We start from the raw sequence: 14576 nt of genomic DNA, 5'->3' as shown, positions 1-14576 counted from the left end.
CCAGACAAAATGAGTTGGGTGACTGTAGGATCATATAAGAGACCAATGCCCTCTTTCTGTTTTTCCTATATATGACCAAACATAATTTGGGTTATTTGGAAAACTGTTATTAATGGCTTCGGGGCTTCAGAGCCGTATCCATTTCTCGCCACGGCCATGATCATCCTGTGTGGCGTAGAAACGGAAGACACCGAGAATGACCTTTGCGGATGATTATGCAGCATGTGTCGGCGACAGGACAACATGGGAATGTGTGTTGTATTACAAGAGAAAGGGCCAAAAGGTGGACGCGTTTCTATGTTCCCAGAGCGTGTGGGAGCGAGCTTGGCGCAGCGTGTCTGATGAGTGGACGGGGGCTATCCCTGAGAGGGCCGGTGGAGGGATTTCGACGGCCTGCCTGTGTTTTGTTTTGAGTAATGGCGTGTCATCCTCACTACGGTGCAGAGTCGTTCTTCCCGCCACGTTGGCTCACATAATGACCCATCTGGCGCCTCTGTTTCCGTCGCTTCGCCATCCGCATATTAAAAATGAAGTCTCGGAGGCCACATGATAGCAAATGTTTTTCCCCCCTCCACGTAAATGAAGCGCTACAGGCCTCTCTCTCCCTCTCCTCTAGCTCTTGGATAATGGCTAGGAGCCGAGGAGGTGATATTATTGAAAGTGATATATTGCCCTCTGCTGGTCGAAGTGAAGAGCGCAGCTAAAGTGTGTAGTGGCTCCTTTTAGTACTTCTCATTAACCTCACTTCAATCAACGAACTGAGAGCTCCATATCCCCCCCTGCAGGTCACCAGGGAGAGATACGAGACAACAAATCAGAGAGCAAAGCCAGCAGAAAAGACAGGTGTAGGCTTGATTGCACGGTCAATAGGGTCATCATGTCACAGCATGTGAATAAATCGCTGTATGTTATGTTTTGAGACATAAAAAAACAAACAGACTCAACTGTAATTTTATGGACAGAAGCCAAACAAAGCTCATCGGAGGAGTGGAGAGAGTGAGATCTTAAAATGTGATTCCAGCAGCTCCAGGGAGCAGTAAAGGCTTATTGGAGGAATACACACACCACACACAAGGGAAAGAACTGTTATAAAACATTCAAGCATAGCAATAACCGAGGTCTGCATAAAAAGTAGTGTATAGCATGTTGTGTGAGAGAGCCCCTCCAAAAGCTGGGTAGAACGAAAGCAGTTTGTAAAGACACACGCTCGGACAAACACACACACACACACACACACACACACACACACACACACACACACACACACAGGCAGGCACACACTGGCAGTGTACATCATTTTACACACACACACACACACACACAAAATCTAGATCCACAGCACAGCGATGCATAATATGACCGCTGAGTTATGCCAGAGCAGAGGTGTACTTACTGTATAAAGACCAATATTTTGGAGTCGCCAGAGTATACTGTTTTTTTGTCTGTTATTGCAGATTTGTCTTAGGAAAACACTGAACATAAGTCTCTAAACACACATACACATGTACACAGGCGTGCTCTCCAATATCAGGAGCTTAGTGTTTGAAAGACTGAGCTGAAGGTGATGTGTCCTCATCTACGTGAGCTGATTATATGGGGTGCTCCAGGAGGTATACTGTAGTTGAGCTGAGTACTACAGTACTACAGTACTACATCCTCATAACAATAGGAGAACCCATGTAGTGATGATATCACTTAAGGAGATAGTGTAAATTGAACATATTAGCATTCCTGAAGTACACTCTGAATGAATACAGCTGACTCACAAACACTCGGTTATTCTGTTGATGTCATGTTACCATTGTTGACAGAGTGCCGTCTATGGGTAATTAACTTGTAACAAACGTGACACATTGAGTGAGCAAGTTATTTTTTGACAGTCTACACCAGTGGAGAAATTTTGACACTTGTTCCCCAAAGACACACTGAACAAGTTGTGACAACTGGAGTGAGGTATGGTTCAAACCAACTGTGTGGTTTCAGGGGACAATCTCACGGTTCACTGTGTCTGGCAGGTCCAGCAATATCAAATCTAATGACTGTCGAGCGAGTTCAGAGGGACTCCTTTAAAGCAGGCCGTTAACGGTCTAGCAAATTATACTGAGACCCATAAATCACAAACTTGCCCGAAGAAAAACTTTTCAAAAACCTTTGACAGGTCTATAATTCTTAACAGAAGGGTTAAGTGAAATTAAACTTTCAAAGGAGTAACTTTTGAGTAAAACACGGGCTGCATGTGTAATAGCAGATCAAATTGTAGGCCAAATTAAACTGAAGAAGAGAGGTTGGAAAATGACCAGGAGGATGACTATGGTAGTCAGCAGTTGAGTATGAGTTTAAAGCATGGGGGTTTTGCCTTTATTCTCATAGGATAGTGAAGAGACTTCCAGGAAGCGACTAGGAGAGAGATATGGGCTGGGATCAGAAAATGATTCGGTTCTGACTTTATTTGAACCCGGGTCTTTTGAACACTGTATGAGGTACGGGTGCTGTAGCCAGTTGTGCCACAGCGCCACCCAATGGCTGCAACATTTACAGCAACAAGATTTGCAAAGTCATCAGTACAGAGGGAGTTTAATGAGACAATCTACCATCCACGGTACACCTACCACCTCATCCAAACATTCTAAATCAATTGTACACACCCTATTGACTATGTAGCATAGTAATATTATGCACCATTTGAAAGCTTGGACTCATGGAAATCCATACATGAGAACCTTTTTCATGTACAATCTATATTATAGTTATGTACATAGTGTATCCTTGCAGCATAAATCTTGGTGCAGCATATTGGGTCTTGAAATATCCACAAGAATCCATAGAAATAGAATATTCATGTTGTTTTATCCACTATAAGTTGTGGAGTTGTAGAGTACATCTTATACACACCCATTGAACCAACAATAACAAAAAGCAAAGTCATAATTTATATAATTATTCCATATTTTGTTTATTCATTCTATTTCAGAGCCCAATCCAAATACCAACAAGAAAAGTCAGAGTGTTACCTCATTTGACCATGGTTATGCTTCTACACCAAGGAGTTCATATACAGTGGTAAGTCTTTTATTGTCAGTATATTTGGGCAACCAAAAGTCTGGGGAGTCTCCATAGGGCATTTTGCAGAACACATGGACATACTGTACCTTTACAAATAATTGTGTAAACTAGTCATCTTTTCTTCTTTTTCCCATCTTTTACACACAGCTTCACAAGAGCTAGTGGGGTCAGTTCTGTTTCTCAAGTGACTCAAGTGACTTAAAGGGCTGAAATGCGGTCAGTTCATAGATGTTTGTAACCCGGTAGAAAGAAAAAAATAATATTCTAGCTAGCTCAGTAGCTCTGTACCAGTACTTCACACAATTATTCTGATTGTTTCCTAAGATGCTACAGATTCTCAGCTTCCTACAGAGCACTTGATGGTAGGCCAACATAGATGGGAACAGTACCCTCTGAAGTAGGCAAAGTGCAATGTCGTGATTAATGACGCAAAAGTGCAGGTTTAAGGACAGTCAAAAATGGTTTATTCCTGTCTGCGGCATTATTTGACCTTTCTTGGTAGAATCCTTTAGTTGCAGTTGTGACTGGTCATTACAAAGATTATTGTAATCTCTGGATTTATGCCATTTTCTCTCCTCTTGTACTTTATGAATATTATCAGTAACTAAGCAAGCCCAGGGTGACGGGTATTAGATTGAGTAGGTCTACTCTGCAGGTCTGTTAATTCACACTTATATATTCCAAGGAAAAGCTTAGATTACTGTTTGCCACGCAACCTTATCTTCAGTCAAGACTTCTTTTGATTCCATACGAACATGCTGCAGTAGGGACAATAGGGACAAGCCCATTTGAGACTTGGATGGGACTTAATGCCTGAACATTGATTCTAACCATGTTCCAGTTTGCAGAATTGTTGGCACCAACATCACCACAGTTGTTGGTTCTGTGTTCGGAACACACATACTGGTCATACTGGTCTACTGGTATACAACATTTTTGCCATTTTGTGATCAACATTTCTGTTAGACTAGCCAAGTGAGTGAGAGACCTGATTTCCGAAGGACGCAAAGAGGAATATTTAAACATTATGTCTTTTTATTAAGTTATTGTAGTTTTTAATAATAATAATAATAATAATGATGGCCGCTTTTCCCAGATTCGTCAAGAAGCTCCTAAGTGCTACAGTATGATCTTCTTAGGAGCATTCAGTAAATGGAGGAGTGTTTAGGACCCCAGCTGTATAACCCATCCTCTATTCATCTTCAGTTTATTTACACATAGTGTGATGTTTGTGTAAGGGGGGCCAGCTGGTATGTAGCTATGCAGTATGTACGTTAGGGAGTCTGGGCAAGTGCAGTGTGGGGCTGAGCCATGCGCTCAACTCTGCAGATTACATGTGCTTGCAGCAGCATTTACAGTAACTGAATTCTTCCTTTTTTTCTGCTAGTGTAATGTTTCCACTACACAAACCCTAAGCAGGACTGATCCACCCCTAATGCTTAACAGATGAGGAGGCGTGCTTTTATGAAAATATTCCAAAAATCCATCAGGCTTCGTAAATAGGTCTGTTTGCAAAAGCCTTATACTTAGTTTAGTGGTGAGGATGCAGGACATATTTCCTGCTGATCACTCCTCCATGAAGGTCATATTCGTGCAGGTGTCACGAGCAACTCCATGTGAGTGCTTCTGTCCAGCAGGGTCTTGGTTTACCTTTCTAGCAATCTTATGAACACTTCTTTTGGAGAGGACTTCATGGTTTTCCAGATCTTAAATTTCAGTCTCTACTCTTCTGACCACATTTCAGTTTCTGATATCTCCTGTAGCATAACAAACTTTAGATACGGTTACCTGAAAAAGTGTCACTATCTTCCTATAGCCTTTGGCATCAATTATTTGATTTTTTTACAGAGGTTGGCTGCAGCTTAGAGGGGGGCAGGCCTGCTGATTGTCGGGACAAGGTTGAAGGAGTCAGAGTATTTATAAAGCTTTGAAATTTGCATCACCTGACATTTGCTAACAGCTCTTGTGAATTATTAAGGTAACCTTGGCAAAAGTTGCCAGAGCGTGGGATGCCCAAACATTAGCATGGAGTGCCACTCCAAAAAGTATACGAAACAAGAACTTAAAGCAGCACTAAAGAGGATTTGTTCTCGGGGTATCCCTACAGTTGAGTAATAAAAATAAACAAATAAATATGTGTCGTATAGCATAGCATACAGTAACTCTGATACGATATAGAGGGAATGCACCCACAGAAGTCTGTAGAAAGAGATGTCTGTAGAAACTCCCTGTAGCATAGAAGCTCTTTTCCATGTCGATTTCAGATGCGGGACAGTGTTCCTGCCCTGAGCAGCTACTTCCTGTGGCTCTTTTACCAGCAATAACACCTGCTCAGAGAGCAGCAGGAGGAAGAGTTCATGTGCCATCAAATTATTTTGGAAACGTTATTTTAAGGTAAAAAAAAACTCTCTTTAAAGGGCCTTTAAACATTTTAACATTTAAAAAGAAAAAATGAATTGATAACTTGTCAGCGTGGTTTCAATCCCTGAACCTATCATTGAGAGTCTGCTGTTGCTTTGGACAAAAATGTCTGCTAAATACCAGTCACTTCACGTCTCTAACTGTTCTACGTTATGCCCTTGGGAGGTGAGTTCATTTTCTACTTACTTACCCATTATCAATAATACTTTCTTAAACCTTTGCAAGCCACTGTTCCTGAGCCAAACCCTGTAATTCTAATGAAAGTGCCCACTAAATATAGTGAAATGACTTAGAACAGCCATCCATGCCTGCAGTACTGAGTGCAGATATCCCCTTAATGCTCCGGCCTAATTGAATTGGTCTCATTTGGCGCCATGAAAGAGCGCTTTGACACAGTTTCCCCAGAGCCTCAGCCAATACCCAGCCACGTCCAGAGCAGAACAGGGCTGACCCAGGACTGCGTCTGGCCCAGTTCTGGCATGGAACCGGTGTCTCAGGGACAACACCGCCATACGGGTCTCTGACAGTTACCACAACAGGAGCACACGACAGGGGGGTCAGCCGTGGCCTTCTGTTTAGGGCTTTGGGCTTGTAACCGAGGGGTTGCCGGTTTGATACCCAACCAGTAGGAGATAATGTGGGTGGGGGAAGGGGTTGAGCACTGCTCTCCCATACCCACTTCCATGGCTGAAGTGTCCTTAAGCAAGGCATCTAACCCCTCACTGCTGCCCCCGCACCGCTGTATGAAGGCAGCTCACTGCTCTGGGTTAGTGTGTGCTTAACCTCATTGTGTTCACTGTGTGCTGTGTGTGTTCACTAATTCATGAATGGGATAAATACAGAGACCAAATTCCTTGTGGACGCAAGTATACTTGGCTGAGAGGTCTAATTGACATGATGTACATGATTTACATGCCTTGTCCACGGTTCTGTGGCTGGAGATGGACACTGCATTCCAGCGCAAAAAAGGCCAAGTTCATTTTAACAGCGGAAATGAAGTTACTCTGAATGACATGAAACCGAGTTAAGTAACATCAGATTAAACAGAGACAGATTGGATTGGATCTGGACGCACTGTCGGGCCACTCGGACGGAGTACTGACCCTTGAGGATGTTTTCATCGTGCTGATGTCAGCCTTTCACATTTGATTTTTCTGAAATGACATCTCGCCGGTTTAAAAAAAAAAAAAAAAAAATAGAGGAGAGATGCAACTCTTTTCATGTCACATCCGATCACACAGTTGCAAACTATAATTACGGCTATCACAATCACCAAAACAACAACAACAACAACAACAACAACAGATGCAAGTGTGCTGAATGTGAAGGGATGGGCCCCGGTGAGAAGGAATGGGAGATGAGACTCAGGCCTCAGGGAAGGCAGGAGGGCGTGTGAGAGCAGCCACTCAAACAGAGACCCCGCCGGCTACTACTGTACTACACCCTCCCACTGGCAGCATGCACGGCTGGGCTGTGGGTGTGTGTGTGTGTGTGTGTGTGTGTGTGTGTGTGTGTGTGTGTGTGTGTGTGTGTGTGTGTGTGTGTGTGTGTGTGTGTGTGTGTGTGAGTGTGTGTGTGTGTGAGAGAGAGAGAGAGAGAGAGAGAAGAATGAGAGATAGTGTATGCGTGTAAGAGAGACAAAAACAAAAAAGAGAGAGGGAGAGATATTGAGAGAGTAAGAGAAGGAGAGTGACCGTCAGTGAGCATGTTTATGCGTAACAGGGATTGTGAGTGTGTGTGTGTGTGTGTGTGTATGTGGCTGTGTGTTTGTATGTACTGTATGTATGTCTGTGTATGTCTGTGCATGTGTGTGTGTGTGTGTGTGTGTGTGTGTGTGTGTGTGTGCATGTGTGTGTTTGTCAGAGTCTGTGTGTGTGTGTGTGTGTGTGTGTGTGTGTGTGTGTGTGTGTGTGTGTGTGTGTGTGTGTGTGTGTGTGTGTGTGTGTGTGTGTGCGTGATGTGTAAGGTCTGCTGCCACCAAGCTGCCATAAGCCATCATGCCAGCTGCAAATGAGATGTGAAGGCGGGCGGTGTGCTGGCTGTGGCCCCCGCTGCTCACGGTGCTGGGATGTGACAGGTGCAGACAGACTCAGGCTGCACTCCTACAGGTAGACTGCAGGACAGAGGAGGATGATGCTGCACATTACACACACACACACACACACACACACACACACACACACACACACACACACACACACAAAACACACACACATACACACACAGGCCTACATGCATATACACACGCACACATACGCACACACACACACACACACACACACACACACACACACACACACACACATATTCATACATACTCACGCACTGCACACACACACACACACACACTGAGCCATATGCTGAAGTGTCATATACAGTATACACAATCTCTTCATTGCATTTTGAAAAACATTCTTGGATTGTTTACAAATCTTTTCCCTTTTTACTGCCTGCTTTTCTCCATTTAACGCCTGCTGCTTGTTTTTCTCTCCTCTGTACTGGTTGGGTAACAGAAACCCTTAGTTTCTATAACTCTGATGTGGATGATGCCATGTTACAGGAAATGAAGGAAACAACTGAAACTGAAACAGGAAGTGCTCTTGCAAAATAGAAAGACTTGTAATAGACATCTCAGAACGGTTTCGTGATGACATAAAATCAAAATGACCCAAGTGTTAGTGATGTGGAGAAACTGCATACTGTAAATAAAAAAAAAAATTGAGCTCACAGTCAGTTAATTCACATGGCTAAAATGTAAACCTTCCTAAACATACATACTGTATGTATATATATTTTTAAATGTTTTTTGTTCCTTCATCTGTTGAATGATAAACAAATGTCCATGGCAACTGGTCATTGACAATTGTTAGGTATGCAGTTGTGTTTTAGAGGACACATAGTTGTGCACTATGTGGTGTTTCGCCATCAGTATCAGGCTGAATATTTTTAAACACTATTTGTAGTATTTATAATGTTCATCAATATTTAAGTAGGTCCAGTATGTTGCATCATCATACAATAAATAGCTGAGTGGACTAAACATCACAATTTTAAAACATTACAAAATGTCCTAATGTTCCTGTTTTCTGCTAACAGTAAAGTTGGGATGTTTTGAAGTGTTGAAGTTTTGAAATGAAATGTCCATTTGAGGATGAAAATGACAACGTCTCTTCCAATTGCCTGTAGATACTGTATAGCTTGTAGGTGTTGCTAAGTGAAGTCATTTATGATGACATACAATTATCCAACAACATAATCACATATTTTGAGGTTCACAAATGTATGTGGATAATATGGAGCACTTAACCATGCTGGTGAAACTACAGAACTAACTCCACATCCATCCTGACATTCTCTCTGCATCCTCAGCTTCTCTCATTCGGGCTGCTTCATCCCCCGTTCCACTTTTCCACTCTCTTCCCTCTCTCTGTCTCTCCATACTATGTCTGATGTGATGTGTCATCTACAGTAATAATAATAATAATAAATAATAATAATAATAATAATTCTATTTTAGCTCCACTTTCCTTTGGTCCCACTACACCTGTCACCAGAAATCACGAGAGCGTCCATAGAAACGATTGAATAAATATGAGTCTGCTCTCTCGATCTCCTCTCCCCACCCATCGCCTCCATTCCCCTGTTTCTGCCACGCTTTCCAGGAGCCGCTGGTGCATGACATCTGATGGAGAATAATTATCCTCCACCGCTGGGGAGGATCACCATAGAGAGGAGATGACAGAGAAGACAAGCGCAGAGAGAGAGAGAGAGAGAGAGAGAGAGAGAGAGGGAGAAATCTCAACAGATGGAGACACGTAAAAGAGGTCATGGAATAACTCTAATGAGAGATATTTAAAGAGAAACTATTGCTTCCCAGAGGTGATTCAAAAAACGTGAGGCGTGTCAGAGAGAGGGGTGTTGGAGAGAGGGGAGGGTGGAGAGAGGGGCAGTTGGAGAGAGAAGACAGGACCAGATGGAGCCAAAAAATGAGACTACAGGAGGCCAATCAAACGGGAGCCTCAGAGAAAGGCTTAGGCCCAGGAATTCAGCATCACTCTCCATCCAACCCAATGCATGGTGCTAGAACAAATAATAATAAAAACTAGAGAATGTAATTTCAGGGAAATTACGAGTGCATGAAAATGCAAAAATGTACAGATAAATCATGTAGATATGTTTACCAATGCTAACCAGGTTGATTAGCCAACTTAGTTGATGATTTCTAACAGTTATGCTAAAAATGCTAACTATGCTAACAATGTTAACTATGCTAACAATGCTAACCAGGTTGACTAGCTAACTTAGCTAATGATTTCTAGCAGTTATGCTAAAAATGCTAACTATGCTAACAATGCTAACCATGCTAACTTGCTAGTGAGGACTTTTATTTTGAAACATTTGTTGCTAGGGTATCCATGGTGGCCACTATCAGGAATAAAGAAGTATAATCATGTTGGTTGCTATGGAAACTGTCATAAACGCTTAATTTTAATGGTTGCTAAGTTGGTTACTAGGTACATGGAGGTTTCATATAGTTGACTGGAGGCATAGTTGATGATAACTGACAGTTTGAATGGTTGAACAGTTAAATAGTTGAGTAGTTTCAATGGTTAAATGATTTAATAGTGTATTATTGCAGTGAGGACCTTTATTTTGAAACAGTTGTGGACAGAGGAAGTAGTGAAACAGGATCTGTAGTCTTAATGAGATTGTATGCTTAAAGCCTGAGACAGAAGGTGCCTCTCATAGCGTTTACGCGTCCTCTCTCACTCCTCACTGATCTACATAAAGAATGATGGAGCGGCAACAATGGGATAGTCTAGCCCTTCTTCTATCTTTCTTTATGTAGATCATTGAGGATCGAGGAGCGAGGGAGGACATATAAACGCTGCTTGAGAGGGACCCACAGTAAATACTTTAAAAGTTGTATGTAGATAGTCTAATTAATGTTGATAGATAGAATGTTTAATGGATGTTGATAGGCAGATTGTTTTATATTGATTGACAGTTTAATGGGTGGATGAGTGAATGGTCTGAAGAAGATGAATGGATAGAAGGTTGGATGGAATGTGCCTTATATTCTTGTTAAGAGAGACACTGATACAGCTCTCTGAGAGTAGTTGACACAGGTGTAATCAATTTAACTGGCTAGTCTTAAGAGAGCCAGAGTACTCTTAAAGCCTGAGACAGAGTAAATAATTTAAAAGTTGAATGTAGATAGTCTAATTAATGTTGATAGACAGAGAGTTTAATGGATGTTGATAGACAGATTGTTTAATAGATGTTGATAGACAGTTTAATGGGTGGATGAGTGAATGGTCTGAAGAAGATGAATGGATAGAATGTTGGATGGAATGTGCCTTATATTCTTGTAGAATGGAGAGACACAGCTCTCTACTGAGAGTAGTGGATACAGATACAGGTGTAATCAATTTAACTGGCTAGTCTTAAGAGAGCCAGCCTGAGACAGAGTAGATTGTTTAAAAGTTCAATGTAGAGCGTCTAATTGATGTTGTTGATAGGCAGACTGTTTAGAATGGGTGGATGAGTGAATGGTTTGAAGAAGATGAATGGATATAAAGTTGGATGGAATTAGGAGGACTTATTTTGATACTGTTGTGCACAGAGGATACAGGGGAACAGAATATGTAGTCTTCAGAGAGGAGCCTGAGAGAAACTGACAGTTGGTGCCCAGGTGGCTGACCAGCTGGGGTAACATTCTAATTGCTGCCGTGATGTCATAATGAGCAATGTTAAGTCTATGGGGGAAATGGTGATAGTTTTTAACTAATAGTTTAAAAAGTATAAAAGTTACAAAGTTGAAAAATACAAAGCACATATGGCATAAGCAAGACCTACGCAACAAAGTTTGAATGAAGTTTCTACGTTAAACGGTTGAAGCTGAATTGCGAGCGTTAGAAGAAGAAGTTTAACTAGAAATGCAATTCCAAGGAATTACCAGTGCATGAAAATGCAAAAATAGATCGATAATGTAGATATGGCTACTAAGGTGTAGCTAGGGTAAACATGGTGGTTGCATAGTTTACAGAGAGTTGATAGTGTGAAGGTAGACAGTTTAAAGATGAAACATTCCAGTTCTAACTTAATTAATGATTTCTATTCATGTTAAAATGTTGATTAGCTAACTTAGCTAATGATTTCTAGCAGTTACGCTAAAAATGCTAATTATGCTAGCAATGCTAACTTTACTAACAATTCTAACCAGGTTGATTAGCTAACTTAACCGATGATTTCTAGCAGTAATGCTAAAAATGCTAACTATGCTAAATATGCTAACAATGCTAACCAGGTTGATAAGCTAACTTAGTTGATGATTTTTTGCAGTTATGCTAAAAATGCTAACTATGCTAACTAGCTAACTTGCTAATGAGGACTTTTATTTTGAAACATTTGTTGCTAGGGTATCCATGGTGGCCACTATCAGGAAACAAGAAGTTACTGCAGTATAATAATGTTGGTTGCTATGGAAACGGTCATAAACACTTAATTTTAATGGTTGCTATGTTGGTTGCTAGGTACATGGAGGTTTCATGTAGTTGACTGGAGGCATAGTGGATGATAACTGACAGTTGGAATGGTTGAACAGTTCAATAGTTGAGTAGTTTCAATGGTTAAATGATTTAATGGTGTATTATTGCAGTGAGGACTTTTATTTTGAAACAGTTGTGGACAGAGGAAACAATTGACAATTCACTGATCTACATAAAGAATGATGGAGCGGCAACAATGGGATAGTCTAGCCCTTCTATCTTTCTTTATGTAGATCATTGAGGATCGAGGCCCGAGGAGCGAGTGAGGACATATAAACGCTGCTTGAGAGGCACCCACAGTAAATACTTGTATGTAGATAGTCTAATTAATGTTGATAGACAGAATGTTTAATGGATGTTGATAGGCAGATTGTTTAATAGATATTGATTGACAGTTTAATGGGTGGATGAGTGAATGGTCTGAAGAAGATGAATGGATAGAAGGTTGGATGGAATGTGCCTTATATTCTTGTTAAGAGAGACACTGATACAGCTCTCTGAGAGTAGTTGATACAGGTGTAATCAATTTAACTGGCTAGTCTTAAGAGAACCATAGTGTGCTTAAAGCCTGAGACAGAGTAATACTAACTTTATTAACAATGCTAACCAGGTTGATTAGCTAACTTAACCGATGATTTCTAGCAGTAATGCTAAAAATGCTAACAATGCTAAATTTGCTAATAATGCTAACCAGGTTGATTAGCTAACTAAATTCAGCAGAGGCACCCACAGTAAATACTTTAAAAGTTGTATGTATATAGTCTAATTAATGTTGATAGACAGAGAGTTTAATGGATGTTGATAGGCAGATTGTTTAATAGATGTTGATAGACAGTTTAATGGGTGGATGAGTGAATGGTCTGAAGAAGATGAATGGATAGAAAGTTGGATGGAATGTGCCTTATATTCTTGTAGACTGGAGAGACACAGCTCTCTACTGAGAATAGTGGATACAGATACAGGTGTAATCAATTTAACTGGCTAGTCTTAAGAGAGCCACTGTATGTAGCCTGAGAGAGAGAGCTGCTGCACCTGGACTGGCCACCTGGCGTAACATTCTAATTGCTGCCGTGATGTCATAATGAGCAATGTTAAGTCTATGGGGAAATATTTAATAATTTTTAATTTACAGTTTAAAAAGTATAAAAGTTACAAAGTTTAAAAATATATTGCACAGGTCTCCTTAGTAAGACCTACGTAGCAAAGTTTGAATCAAGTTTCTACGTTAAACGGTTCAAGCTGAATTGCGAGCGTTAGAAGAAAAAGAATAATAACTAGAAATGCAATTCCAAGGAATTACCAGTGCATGAAAATGCAAAAATAGATAGATAATGTAGATATGGTTACTAAGGTGTAGCTAGGGTAAACATGGTGGTTGCATAGTTTACAGAGAGTTGATAGTGTGAAGGTAGACAGTTCAAAGATGAAACATTCCAGTTCTAACTTAACTAATGATTTCTATTCATGTTAAAATGTTGATTAGCTAACTTAGCTGATGATTTCTAACAGTTACGCTAAAAATAACTAATTATGTTAGCAATGCTTACTTTACTAACAATGCTAACCAGGTTGATTAGCTAACTTAACCGATGATTTCTAACAGTAATGTTAAAAATGCTAACAATGCTAAATTTGCTAACAATGCTAACCAGGTTGATTAGCTAACTTAGCTGATGATTTTTTGCAGTTATGCTAAAAATGCTAACTATGCTAACAATGCTAACTATGCTAACCATGCTAACTAGCTAACTTGCTAGTGAGGACTTTTATTTTGAAACATTTGTTGCTAGGGTATCCATGGTGGCCACTATCAGGAAACAAGAAGTTACTGCAGTATAATCATGTTGGTTGCTATGGAAACGGTCATAAACACTTAATTTTAATGGTTGCTATGTTGGTTGCTAGGTACATGGAGGTTTCATGTAGTTGACTGGAGGCATAGTGGATGATAACTGACAGTTGGAATGGTTGAACAGTTCAATAGTTGAATAGTTTCAATGGTTAAATGATTTAATAGTGTATTATTGCAGTGAGGACTTTTATTTTGAAACAGTTGTGGACAGAGGAAACAGTTTAACAGGATATGTGTAGTCTTCAGAGAGATTGTATGCTTAAAGCCTGAGAGAAACTGACAGTTGGTGCCCAGGTGGCTGACCAGCTGGGGTAACATTCTAATTGCTGCCGTGATGTCATAATGAGCAATGTTAAGTCTATGGGGGAAATGGTAATAGTTTTTAACTAATAGTTTAAAAAGTATAAAAGTTACAAAGTTGAAAAATACAAAGCACATATGGCATAAGCAAGACCTACGCAACAAAGTTTGAATGAAGTTTCTACGTTAAACGGTTGAAGCTGAATTGCGAGCGTTAGAAGAAGAAGTTTAATAACTAGAGAATGTAATTCCAAGGAAATTACAAGTGCATGAAAATGCAAAAATGTACAGATAAATCATGTAGATATGGTTACTAAGGTGTTGCTAGGGTAGACATGGTGGTTTCATAGTTTTTGAAAGTTGATAGTGCTAAGATAAACAGTTTAAAA

The sequence above is a fragment of the Sardina pilchardus genome, chromosome 18 (assembly GCF_963854185.1).
Source record: "Sardina pilchardus chromosome 18, fSarPil1.1, whole genome shotgun sequence".
Lineage (NCBI taxonomy): Eukaryota > Metazoa > Chordata > Actinopteri > Clupeiformes > Clupeidae > Sardina > Sardina pilchardus.
Note: the sequence above shows the minus strand (reverse complement) of the source record.